At 42.7% G+C, this 12595-nt stretch overlaps 1 long non-coding RNA gene across 1 annotated transcript; it reads left to right on the top strand.

Moving 5' to 3' along the window:
* The first annotated feature begins 1371 nt into the window (after window positions 1-1371).
* On the top strand, window positions 1372-4833 carry LOC141423920 (uncharacterized). Its single transcript, XR_012448681.1, has 3 exons — window positions 1372-1502; window positions 2273-2438; window positions 3760-4833. It is a non-coding gene; the product is annotated as an uncharacterized lncRNA (long non-coding RNA).
* The last annotated feature ends 7762 nt before the right edge of the window (window positions 4834-12595 follow it).

The following is a 12595-nucleotide window of genomic DNA, read 5'->3' as shown; positions in this document are numbered from 1 at the left end:
GTGATGAAGACCTGAAATTAGGTGGTACTCCTGAAAGAAAGAGAGGTGCAATTAGAAAACACTGCTACTGAGATGTAGAATTATCAGGGTTTGGTGCTCGATTGAATGTGGAGGTGAAGGAACAGGAGGAGGCTTCTGTGTCTGGGCCACAGGGGTGTCATTTGTTCTTGTATGTGACATAGGAAGGAGGACAGGTTTGTGAGAAGGAGCACAGAACCCATGTTCATTGAGGAGCAATGGAAGAGCGATTAAAAAGGAGCCAAAGAATTGTCTGTTCAATTCATTTGTCCATTTATTAATTGGATTGTTTATTCTTTCATTGTTTAATTTTTAGAATTCTTTATATATTCTGGGCATTAATCCTTTATCCAATGAATAGCTGACAAAGATTTTTCTCCCATTCTGTGGGTTGTCTCTTGATTCTAATTATTGCATTCTTTATTGTGCAGAAGTTTTTACTCTGCTACAGACCATTTAGTCAAACTTGCTCTTGTTTCCTGACCTATTGGAGTTCTATTCAGAAAGCTGTTGAGTATGCTTGCATCTTCAAGTGTTTAACTGTAGTACTTCCAAAGTTTTAGGTTTTACATTAAGATCTTTGATCCATTTTGAATTGACTTTTGTACAGGGTGAAAGAGCTCTAGTTTCAGTCTTCTACATGTGGATATCTACTTTTCCCAACACCATTTATTGAAAAAGCTGGCCTTTTTCTCATGTGTGTTTTTGGTTCCTTTGTTACAACTCAGATGGCTGTAGCTGTGTGGGCTTATTTCTGGGTCTTCTACCCTGTTGCATTGATCTACATGTCTGCTTTTGTTCTGGTACCATGCTGTTTTGTTCAATAAATACATGAAGAAATTGAGGATATTCCATATTCTTAACCATGAAAAAAATGCAAATCAAAGATACTGAGATTCTAGCTCACTCCTGTCAGAATGGCTACATCAAGAAAACAAACAACAATAAATGTTGATGAGGATGCAGGGAAAAGGGGGCTCTTATACACTGCTGGTGGGAATGTAAGTTAGTGCACCCACTATGAAAACCAGTATGGAGGTTCCTTAAAAAACTAAAGATGTTCCAGGAATGGGGGGAGGGAGGCAAAGAGGAGAATGACAGAGGGGGTGAATTCAAGTATGATATATTTGATATAAGAACTTTTGTAAATGCCACAAAGTACCCCAAGCACAACAATAAAACAAAACAAAACAAGCAAACAAGCAAAAACCCTAAACATAGAACTACCAGGTTATCCTGCTATACCACTCTTAGGCATGTATCCAAGGGAATGTAAGTTAGCATGCAGTGGAGACACCTGTGCACCCATGTTTATAACAGCACTATTCACAATAACCAAACTATGAAATCAGCCTAGGTTTCCATCAACTGTTCAATGGATGAAGAAAATGTGGTGTACAAACCAGCATGAAGTATTATTCAGCCATAAAGAAGAATGAAATTTTGTAATTTGTGGAAAATGAATGGAATGGGAAGTCACCATGGTAAGTGAAGTAAGCCAGATAAATATTGCATCTCACTGTATATGGAATATAGACCAAAAAGAAAGAGAAAAAGAAGAATGAAATGAGAGTAAAACAGGGACCATTTGGAGAGGAAGGGACAACAGGCGAGGGTGATGGGCGTGATTATGATCTAAGTACTTTATATGCATGTGTGAAAATAGAATAATGAAACCTGCTGGAATAGTTTTAAAAGGGAGTAGGGGGCAGGAAAGAGCAATAGAGGGTGAATTTGATCAAAGTACATTATATGCGTGTATGGAAATGTCATTAATTTATGCTAATAAAATCTTTAAAAATTTTTAAAAAGGAAACAATGAAGAACAGCCAGAGAAGTAGGAGGAACCTGTGTAGCTATCTTAAACAAACAAAAATGTCATTTTTTTCCTTTCTTTTGTAAAATTGAGGAACAGGAGGGTGGAACAGGAAGGGGGGTTGGTACCAATGGGAGGGAGGAGGTGGGGAAAGGGTGTAGGAAGGTGAATATGGCGCAAATACTGTGTATACATGTATGTAAATGGAAAAATGAGACCTGTTGAAACTTTCCAGGAATGGAGGGAGGGGGAATAAAGGAGAATGATGGAGGGGGTGAATTCAAGTATGATATATTCGATATAGTGTAAGAACTTTTGTAAATGCCACAATGTGCTCTTACCTAGTGTAATAATATTAATAATCATAATAATAAAAGTAGAAGGAAAACAAGTCCTGGCAGCTAGGAAAACAGGACCTGAGGAAGCCATGTGTTGCAGGGAGAAGAGTGGGGTTAATGATGGAGAAGTTACTGGCTGTCTTCAGGAAGCATTTCTGGTGGGGTGAGAAGTGTACAGTGTGTGAGGAAGCTGATGTAGAGACTATAAAAATTTGGCTGTGAAGAAGAGAGAGATGACGAGCAAAGAAGATAGATGGGAAGGGCAGGTGAGTTGTCCAGGGCTCATGGTAAGTTAATACATTAAGTCCTTGTGATAATTAGGCATCTATTATGCAACAGATGCTGTCCTAGGCACAGGATATAAAGAAATTTAAGACTTGCCTTCCAGTGTGTACAATTTAGTGAATGAATCTCCCAAAATGCAGGACTAGAGACCCTCTCTTGAGTTTGCTAAGCAATGATGTGGCATACTAGAAAGGGCACAGGTTTTTGGAGGGGGAGGAGGAGGAACTGGGGTTTGAACTCAGGACTTTGTGCTTGCTAGGCAAGTAGTCTACCACTTGAACCATACTCCTAGCCCCAAGGGCACAGATTTTTGAAGTTAAAGTAGATCTGGGTTCAAATTTTGGCTCTGTTCCTTTCTGGCCTCAGTTTTTTCATCTGTAAAAATGCATCTAATTATACCAACCATTCATGTTCCCTGAGAGATTCTGAGATAAAGTCTATTAACTTTGCCAGGGTATGGGTTTTTGTCTCTGTTACTCAATATTGTATCCTGGCATCAAGCATTGTATAACGCCTGGCCCATAGCAGGAAGTGGATAGATTGCTAAATGAACGCAGGATTGAAGGTATATGAAGATCTTGGCATTGAGGAGTGCTCTCTAAAGGGTAGCCACTCTTTGTCAGTGCTCTGGGACCTGTGAAGATCTGTCTTGTGGGGATGAGATAATGAATTACCAAGCAAAATACTCGGACATCTGACTGGCAGTAAACCACAGGACAGATATCTTACCTTGGATGTCACCGGTCCCAAATGCTTGGTTCCTGATGAGTGTGAATGGCTAAGGGAGGGGGTCCTAGAAAGCAGCTCAGTTCTGGCCAGCAGCTGGCCATGGACCCTCCTCTGCAGGTTCCAGGTCTGGGAGGGAAAGGTAACCGACCACATGATGACATACCAGTGGCCTCAGGTGAGAGGGACAGCCTGTCCCATCATTTCATCTGAGTCAGCAGCTGTTAGCTCTCAGGCTGACCACTTGTTAACTTGGGTCAGCTAAGAGAGTCCTGCCTGTCCTCAGGCGCTGGCCTTTCCCTGTCTACATATAGATTCTCAAGGGAGCAGAGATGATGAAAGCAAGAAGCAGAGGCAATCCATCTCCTGTTAACTCCTGCCTGAGTAAAATTAAAATTGTTGTATATATTTTCTCTTTGGAAAAGTAAGACCTACTCATTACAAAAATTCCTAGACTAGTACAAATGGGTGGGAGAAAGAGGGAGATCACTACTCAGAGAAAATGAATAGAAATATTTTGGGGTGGTTTCCATCAGAGTCTTTCTGACTAGTTTCTTTGTGTCATTGGACTTATAGGAAGGCCAGAGCTGCTCTTCCAGGAAGAATGGTGCTCCATGACTGGCAAGACCAGCAAGAGAGGCTCTTTGGCCCATTAAAGAGAAGCCAGAGACTTGTTAGAGTCTACTTACCACCGTGCAGAATGCTCCAGAGAACGCAGAGACCATCATCTCCTGGACCAGCCTCCCCAGAGCTCTGCAGCTCAGGATGTGCTTAATGAAAGCAGGCAGCCTGGCTGAGGGGAGGGAGTCGTTTACTGGGCCTGCAGTCCCATGGCTCCTTGGAGAGTGAGGCATTCTGGGTAGAGAGGGATGATTTATTATCTTCTGTCCTCAGCCTGGCAAGAATGCTGAGAGAAAGGAGGCTGCTGTGCAGAGAGGGCCCTGGGCACAGCTCACACACAGACCTGTTTTGTCAAGGCTGGAGAAAGCCTAGTCAGAACCGTATCAGTCCCCTGAGTCCACAGAGACAGAAACTGAGGGAGAGGCTGTGGGGAGCTGAAGGTCCATAGTCAGCCCATAGTAGAGCAGAGAAATCTAGAGAGGCCCACCGGATCCAGCACCTTCCTCCTGCCTCACTGATCCATCAGTCTGTGTGACTTCCACACAGTCACCTTTCTTGGTTGTGAATTTTCCCATCTGGAAAACTCAGCTATTGCCTGCCTCTTCCTATCTTGAAAAAGGAATGTTTTCAATACGGCAATGAAAGAATATAAGGTTGGGGGGTCAGAAATCCTTGGTTTGAGTCCTAATGTGGTGAAATCTTTACCTAGTTGAGCGTCGGTTTAACCTGAGTAACGTGGTGAGAAGAATAATAATAATAGCAAGTCTTCTTGAGCCCTCACCGTGCTCAGTGGTAAAACTATTTCATTAGTAGCACCAAGAGGAAGGCACCTACATCCTCATGTTGAAGATGAAGAAACTGAGGCTCGGAGTTTACTTAGCTAGTTCAAGGTCAACAGTAGGTGATAGTAGTTACCGCATAGGTTTTATTTAAGAGTTGTATGAGCTGTTATGTGTTTTTTCAACTTTGAAATACATGCATGCAAACATACACACTCGTCCTTAAATTTCAATGTATAAATAAAGCTGTTTTTTGGGGGAGAGTCCTATAGTCCAAGCTATCACGATTTGATTTTATTTACCATGCCTTATGAAATTGCTGTGGAGAGTGGAGAACTGTGTCATGTGCTGGAGAGGAGGGCATGACGTGAGCCCTGTGACATGGAGGTTGCAGGTGAGCAGGGAACATGGTCATCCAGGTAAGTGGGCATGAGTTAGCTGGCACCCAAAGGATGGGAGATGTGAATCTGGTTGGGGGGATGGGATAAGGGAATGAGCTTAGTCTGGAACAGTGGTTTTCAACCCTGGCCTTGGTTGCAGTCAACCCCAGGGATTCTGACTTGTGGAGAGAAGGATGGGCCTAGGTATCTCTGTTGTTTTTAAAGCACTCAGATATTCTAATGGGCCACTAGGGCTGAGAACTGCTGATGTAAACCACGAAGATATCTCCCCGAGGAGGTAATGCTGCAGCTGGGGCTGAGGGAGTCTGAAGATGTTCCTTCTAACTGCTCCTGACAGCTTCCCTCTTCTGACAGGGAGGCTGGAGACCATGCTCCAGAGGGCCCCCAGGTGAGCTGCACCTAGAGAAGCTAGGCCACACTGCAAGCCTGCCCACTCTGATCCTCCATAATCACCCCGGCACTACCTGGGAAAAGGGATGGTGCCTTTTCTCACCACTGCTCAGCTAGCTGCTCCTGAGCAGTAACCAAGTGAGGTGTAGATTGGGGGTTCTTGGAGATGTAACTTTTAAAATGTTTGTGGTACTGGAGATAGAACTCAGACCCTCACACATGCAAGCACTCTACACTGACTCACATTCCCAGCCCTGGAGATGTAATTTTGATGACTGGTTTTCCCATCATCCATCAGACTGCTGATGGGGCGCTGCTCAGACAGGCTGTATCACCCATTACTCCTCATGTCACACAGCCAGACCTCAAAGACACAACTCCGAGAAACACATTCATCAACAGTTCATACAGTTCTTACAGACACACTAGGAAGTAGATATTATTGCCCAGCTGTGAGACATTGGAAAAGTTGATTAAGTGCTAAGCCTTAGTTTCATCATTTATAAAATGGGAAAATTAGGTTGTTTTATAAGAGTCATCAGAACAGAGGCATCCCCTTTGATGCTGTCATATAGGGTGAAGGCTCATGACCCCCATCCTTGGTCAGCTCTGCCAGGTGAGCTGTACCATGCACTCGTGCTGTAGAATGAAGTCACACCCATGCCAGATCAAAGGGCTGTGTCATTGGCTCAGCTCACACCTGCCTTATCCACGGCAGTGTCAGATGGAGGCAAACCCATCCTATGGAAGGTGGCTGTTCTTGGAACATGACTGGAGACCAACTGCCTGACCCCTGTACCCGGCTAGAAGATGGAGTTGTACCTGGCTAGAAGATGGAGTTGTACTTGGCTAGAAGATGGAGTTGTACACACCCACTCATTTCCCCAAATTTACCAGTTAGATAAGGTTCCATGTCCACAGTTGCAGAGTGAATAGATGTGTGGAGAGAATCCACACTGGGGCACTTTCTTCTATCCAAAGACACATCACAAGAGGAGATGAAGCATCCCAACCTTCTCTACCCTCCCCCCCATCCCAGCCCCGCCCTGCTTATCTTGCACATGAAACAGACTCAAAGAGATGGAAGGATTTGAAAGATGGGCAGAGATGGGACCAGAACAGGGGCTCCTGGCTCCTGGACTTGTGTCCATTTCCTGTCTGGAGTGGAGTTGACAGGGCTACTCCAAGGTCTTGCTCTTGGAGCATGGACACCACCTAGTTGGCCCATCCCTAGCATCATTGCACGTGAGAATCTACATGGCTAACCCTGGCCACATCTTTCCTCTTCAGGAATGAATGAAATGAGAGGCATCTGGGCTACATCTGATCTGTTTAATTATCATGTGTACCTGTTAACCAAAATATAACTTTTTTTGAGTGGTTGAACTCAGGACCCCGTGCTTGCTAGGCAGGTGAGCTACCACTTGAGCCATTCCATCAGTTCTTTTTAGGTGTTGGTTATTTTTGAGATAGAGTCTCTTTTTATGCCTGGGCTGGACTGGACTCTAATCCTCCTACCTGTGCCTCCCATAAAGTTGGGGATAACAGGCACGTACCATGGTACCCAACCATTGGTTGAGATGAGGTCTCATGATCTTTTTACCCAGGCTGTTCTCAAACCATGATCCTCCTGATCTCTGACTCCTGAGTAGCTAGGATTACAGGCTTCAGCTACCATGTCCAGCTAAAATATAACTTTTAATATACGTCTGTCAAGCAAATGTCTACTCTTTAACATGTCATTGTCTTTGAGTTGAATGAACTGGAGTCAAGCAGAACAGCCCTGTACTACCACCTTCTCACTGGGGCTGACATCTTCCAATCCCAATTCTGCCTCTACTATTTGGTCTTCGTCTTTGATGACAAATCTAGGGCAGTGCCACTTCCATTGGCTCAGCTCACAGCAATGGCACCACCTGCTTCATGCTTCCCACATAGGAGGCTTTCTAATCATAAAATATCAGAACCACAAGGGATCTTATAGATTATTTGATGCAGTGGCTTTTAATATCTTCATTTTCTTTTTGAAACTTTTAAATAAAACAAAATCTTACGTGGTATCCTAAAGGTGAAACTGCTTGGGATGGAGGAAGGGCTGCAGGGCCAGAGGCTTACCCACTTGGCTTTCCTCTTGCTCTGCTTCCTCCCTATCTCACCACCTCCTGAAATAAAGGGCACATTTTATAGATGAGCAAAGTGAATTTCAGAAAGTGAAGCCACAGTGAATAAGTGGACTTTTGAGCCGAGGTGCTAGATTTGAGAAAAATTTGCTTAAAAATGTGAGATGTACTTTTTAGTTTCCATTGGTTAAAATTCTGATACTTTTGGCATTACATGAGTGAATAAAATGAGTCTTTTATTTACTTAGGGAGTTAGTTCATTAGCTAGTCAAACATTTGTAAGCCTATGCTCTTGCCAGTTGCTTAAAAAATTTCACTGTCTGAATGTAGACACAATGAAAATCAGCCTATGATTCTAAGGAAAGTTAGAAAGTGCTGATAATTAAGATCAGATGCCATTGCCAGTAGGAGACACCCAAGTGACTGTGGCTTAAATAAGGTGGAAGTGTGTTTCTTTCTTGTTTAAGGTCTGGAGGCAGATAGTCCAGGGCTGGACTCACAGAGTTCTCTGCTGTACTTTGAGCATGGCCCTCAATTTCCTGTACCAAAAATGTTGCTGCAAGTCTAGTCATCATCTCTTCTAGACTTCAGAATGGAGAAAAGGACGAAAAATAGGGGGAGAGAGGAGAGAGCAGTGGGGGAGATGTAAGAGCCGAGGTAGGCTAAATTCTAGGCATTTTTCCCAAACATTGCTCAAAGAAACTTCTGTGTATATTCCATTGCCTGAACTAGTCTCATGTCATCCCTGACCATAATAGAGGCAAGGACATAGAGTCTATGCCAGACAGCCATGTGTTCTGCCAAAAATCGGGGTTCTGTTATAATGGAAATAGATGACAGTGAGTGCTGGAGACTGCCATAGAGTGTGTCCCTTATATTATTTTCCTATTCTTTAATTTTCCTAAGCAGAGTTAGAGGGAACCCTTTTACAGTTATTGAGTATGTAGGGTGTGTGTATGGGGGGAAGTAAGAAAGGAGGGGATAATAGTGGCATCTGTAGGCACCTGGGCCAAATACCCTGTTGGCCACTCAGAGAACCGGTCTATGTCAAGAGCTCACCAAATTCCGGGTCTTCAAAAATTCCTATCTCTCATCCCTCAGGCAGGACTATCTAGGAAAACTGTTTATTAATGGAAAAATAGTAATATTTCTTAATGCAATTGCAGTAGGACATTATGTGATCTTAGATCCTGTGGGGGGATTATGGCAAAAGTATTAAGAAATCAAAACAAAACAGGAAAATTTGTTGACTAAAAATAATTTGCCATGACCAAAAAACATGCCAAAGACCAAAAATAATTTGCACAACAGCATGGTAGTATGGAAAAGAAGTGAGCCAGTATGAGGTGGGGGTATAAAATGTTATTATTTTACTTTTGAACTAGTGTGGGCAGCTGTAGACAGTCAGGTCATATTAAATAACGAACAGTGATTATTAAATTACATTATCAATTATGACAGCATTTCTTTTTAAATTTAAGACCAGGTTGTAAAGCACTTGGGTCTTATCTCGCTGTACACCGTAGGAAGTATGAAGGGTTTTGTAGCTGCTGGCGCATACCCCTGCATCTGAGATAGGAACGCATTTAATAGACTGAATCAGTGCAGCATGCTTTCGGGAAATTTCAGTTTCACCATAAGTGATTTACATAGAGTCACAGCTTGAATCCATAGCTCATATCTTGGTTGCTCTGGAGATAGCTTCTCTGTTGGAAAGGCAATTACGATCTGCAGGAGAAGCCTGTCTACCATTAGTCTCCAGTTTTAAACGTTGACAGGTGGAGATGGAGGTGTGGGGGAGGGGTGATTAATAAGGGCCTTTCTTTGTCTTTCTAGTCCCTGGAAGGAAACGGATTTATGTGTCACAATTTCCTGGTCTCCCAAGATTTTTTCCCCTGAACATTTCAAGCTTTTGACCAAAATTAGGAGTCTTTTGTAATTGGTGAGTTTTGTTATATTACCTATATAGGTAGGAACAATGAAACGCCCAAAGGGCACTCTTGATTTATTAAGCATGGGAGAGAAATCTAGTGAGACTGTAAAATTCATTCCTAGCCTCTAGTTGTGGATACCTTTGCGATCCCACGGTGGTTTTTGCTGTCTTCTTTGTTCTTAGGGAAAGTGGACTTGGGCTCTGTGATCCTGGCTGTCTTGTACCACAGACCAGTCCTGAAGATCATGCTCTTCAGGTGGCTTTCCCCTTCTCAGCTAATATGGTGCAATTGTTGTGTCTGCAAATTAGATCATGGTTCAGCCAAACAAATGTGTGTTTTCTGAGTGACTTATTCTCTGTGAAGCCCTGACCTAGCCCAGAGACTTGTGCATTCAAAATCAGAGGCCTGAGCTGAGACCTGCCAGCACTTTCATTTAATTGACTTGGGCATGGGGACCCCAGATTCCTTCTCCTTTAATCATGGCCTTAAATTCAAGGCTAAAAGGCTATAATTATTTGAAGTAGCTGAAATTTGAGTGACCCAGATAATTATCTCAGCAAGATGGGCTTAAAGTTTATTGACACAAATGCCAGTTTCATTAAAGGTTTGGCACAAAAGGCAAGTCCGTGAGACAGCTGGTTGACCGAGGTGAATTGACAATGAACAGCACCAAAGACATGGGGATCGCCAGGGACTTTGAAGTAATTACCATCATTTCCATAATGCAGTTAGCAGAGGATTATGGGAGGCCAGAACAACCTTTATAGTTATCATACTTTGCCCAAATAGAGGCTAAGCTGCTTAGAATCACAGGGCTTCTTCCAAAATCATTTCTCCATGTGAACCCCATTGCTTTGTGGCTCAGACTCCACTCAGGCATATAATGAATAAAAAAATGGTTGACAGGTCGAGATGAATCAAAACCGTACTCTTCCCTAGACTGTGGGTAGCCAAGTGAACAGGATGACAGCGGTAAAATTTCCATAGGGAGACATTTAAAATCTTACCTTATGCATCTCTTTCTTCTGTGTGTTTGATAGATGACTGAAGATACCATAATACCTAAAAAGTTTAAAAAATTTTTTAAAGCAATCATCTCCTGAATTTAAGCTCTAGATACTGTACTTTAAAGGTTTATTAGTTGTTATTCAACAGTAGGAATTCCACAGGTAGATTACCCATAGATCACTTTGGGAGTTAAAACGTGTTTCTACATCATTTGCTCCATCCCACTGCTAGTGAACAGAGTAGGCATGTCATGCTTCTTTAACTAGATTGTGGGTTATTAAATGCAGTGCCTCCAGTAAAAATATTACCACAAGCTCAGTAGTTTAAATGACACACAAACCCTATTTCTGTGGGTTAGGAATCTAGGCATGACTTGGTGGACTCCATTAGGGACCATGCTTCAAGATTTCTCATGAAGCTGTAACCAGGGCGTTATGGACAGAAAGTGGATGAAGAAGGATCTCTTCCTTGCTCACATGTCCTGTGTGTTTCTGTCTCCTACTGCACCTGGTAGTATGTTTTGCACATGTAATAAGCACTTGTTAAGAACATGTGGCAATTTTTACTTCCATGCACAGAAATATGGGAATGGGTAGATGAGGATCAGTGAAGTTTCTTTCCTGGGCTTGAGCTCTTCTTTGAGGGAATGGACAGGAACAAAGATCTGGGTGAACTGTAACCTGGTTTATAAAACATGTCTGGACAGATCAACCTCTGAGTGTAAATAACAATGATAGTAGTTCCTATTCATTGAGTATTTAGCACATTCTTGAAGATGAGAAAGCAGAGGCTAGTGAGGTTAAGCCTTGTGCAAGACTCATAAAGCTAGTATATGGCCCAGCTGGGAAACCTTATTCTGTTAATGCCCAATGCATGTTCTCAACCGCTAAGTCCTCTGCCTCAGATAGAAGCCACTTCCGTAGGGCACAGGGCAGTTTAGCTCTGTGGGAAGTACTTAAATCTCAAGGTTTTTTTTATTCAAGAGAAGGGTTAAAAAGAGATAAAAACTGTCACAGCAAGGTACTGTTTAAATGACTTTCCTTTTTATGTAGGTCAATTTTAACAGCAAGTAAGCAATAAATCAATGTCTAACCTCTAGCACAGTTTAGCAGCTGTGGCTGGGGAGGGCAGACCATGATCATTCAGTCTTCAGCAGAGCCTGGGATGGGCAGTGAGGTCCTCCGGGGTGGGAGGTCAGAAGGCAGGATGCCACGGAGCAGAGAAGGAAGTCAGTTGCATTCGTGCAAGTTGAGGCAAGGTTCCTTGTCAGCTGTCCCCTTGGCCTCTGGCCAGGATAGGTTTCTCTGCCGAGTCAGGTTATTATGCCCTTGACGTGAGGGCTTCATGGTCTCAAACCATTAACATAGTATGTAATCACATGACCCTGGGCAGATTTCTGTCTAGTGTTGCCTGTGACTTATTGCAAGGACAAATCAGAAACACATTTATCAGCTAGGTCAAATTAGCCACCAGTCATTCTAACTATTGAAATAACAATTTGAAACTTCTATATACTATACATACATGGACATATGCCCTTAAATACAGGCATTAAGGAAGTAACGATCATTGTGTGATGGTTTCTCAAGGGAAGGAGTAACTCCACGGCGTTCTCCAAAAAATTTCAGATCCAGCATTTACTGGGAGATGATGGTACACACCCAGCATTTTCTGATGGTGGCTCGTATTCTGTTACATGTTATGCTCTAGGATACTTCATGGACTCTTGAAACTTCTTAGGCAGTGCCAGGATGTGTCACTTATGGGCCAAAAATGCTATATTTTATTCCAGATTTCCAGTTCCTCCCTCCCCCACTCCTCGCAGATGCTGCCAACTGAGTACATTGGGTCAAAGGACAGGAGTCACAGAGACTTACTTATTCTTTTTCTGAGTGTCACCGTCTATGATATCTTATGAATGTCTGTGTTTATAAATGCTATCTAATTGGAACAAAGCATTAAAGAGTGGATATGTACAAGAGAAGGAAGGATTAAACATATTCAGGCAGGCCAAAAAGTCAGTATTGCAACAAATGATTTGTAGGAGGAAATCTGAGAATAACAAAAAAAAAAAAGCTGAAAAAAAAAGGAAATGTAAAAAATTGCCTTTTTGCAGTGGTTCTCAAACTTTGCTTCGCATTAAAATCATATAAGGAGTT

This window comes from Castor canadensis, chromosome 6, assembly GCF_047511655.1.
Source record: "Castor canadensis chromosome 6, mCasCan1.hap1v2, whole genome shotgun sequence".
Lineage (NCBI taxonomy): Eukaryota > Metazoa > Chordata > Mammalia > Rodentia > Castoridae > Castor > Castor canadensis.
This window is presented reverse-complemented; position numbering and strand designations above follow the sequence as displayed.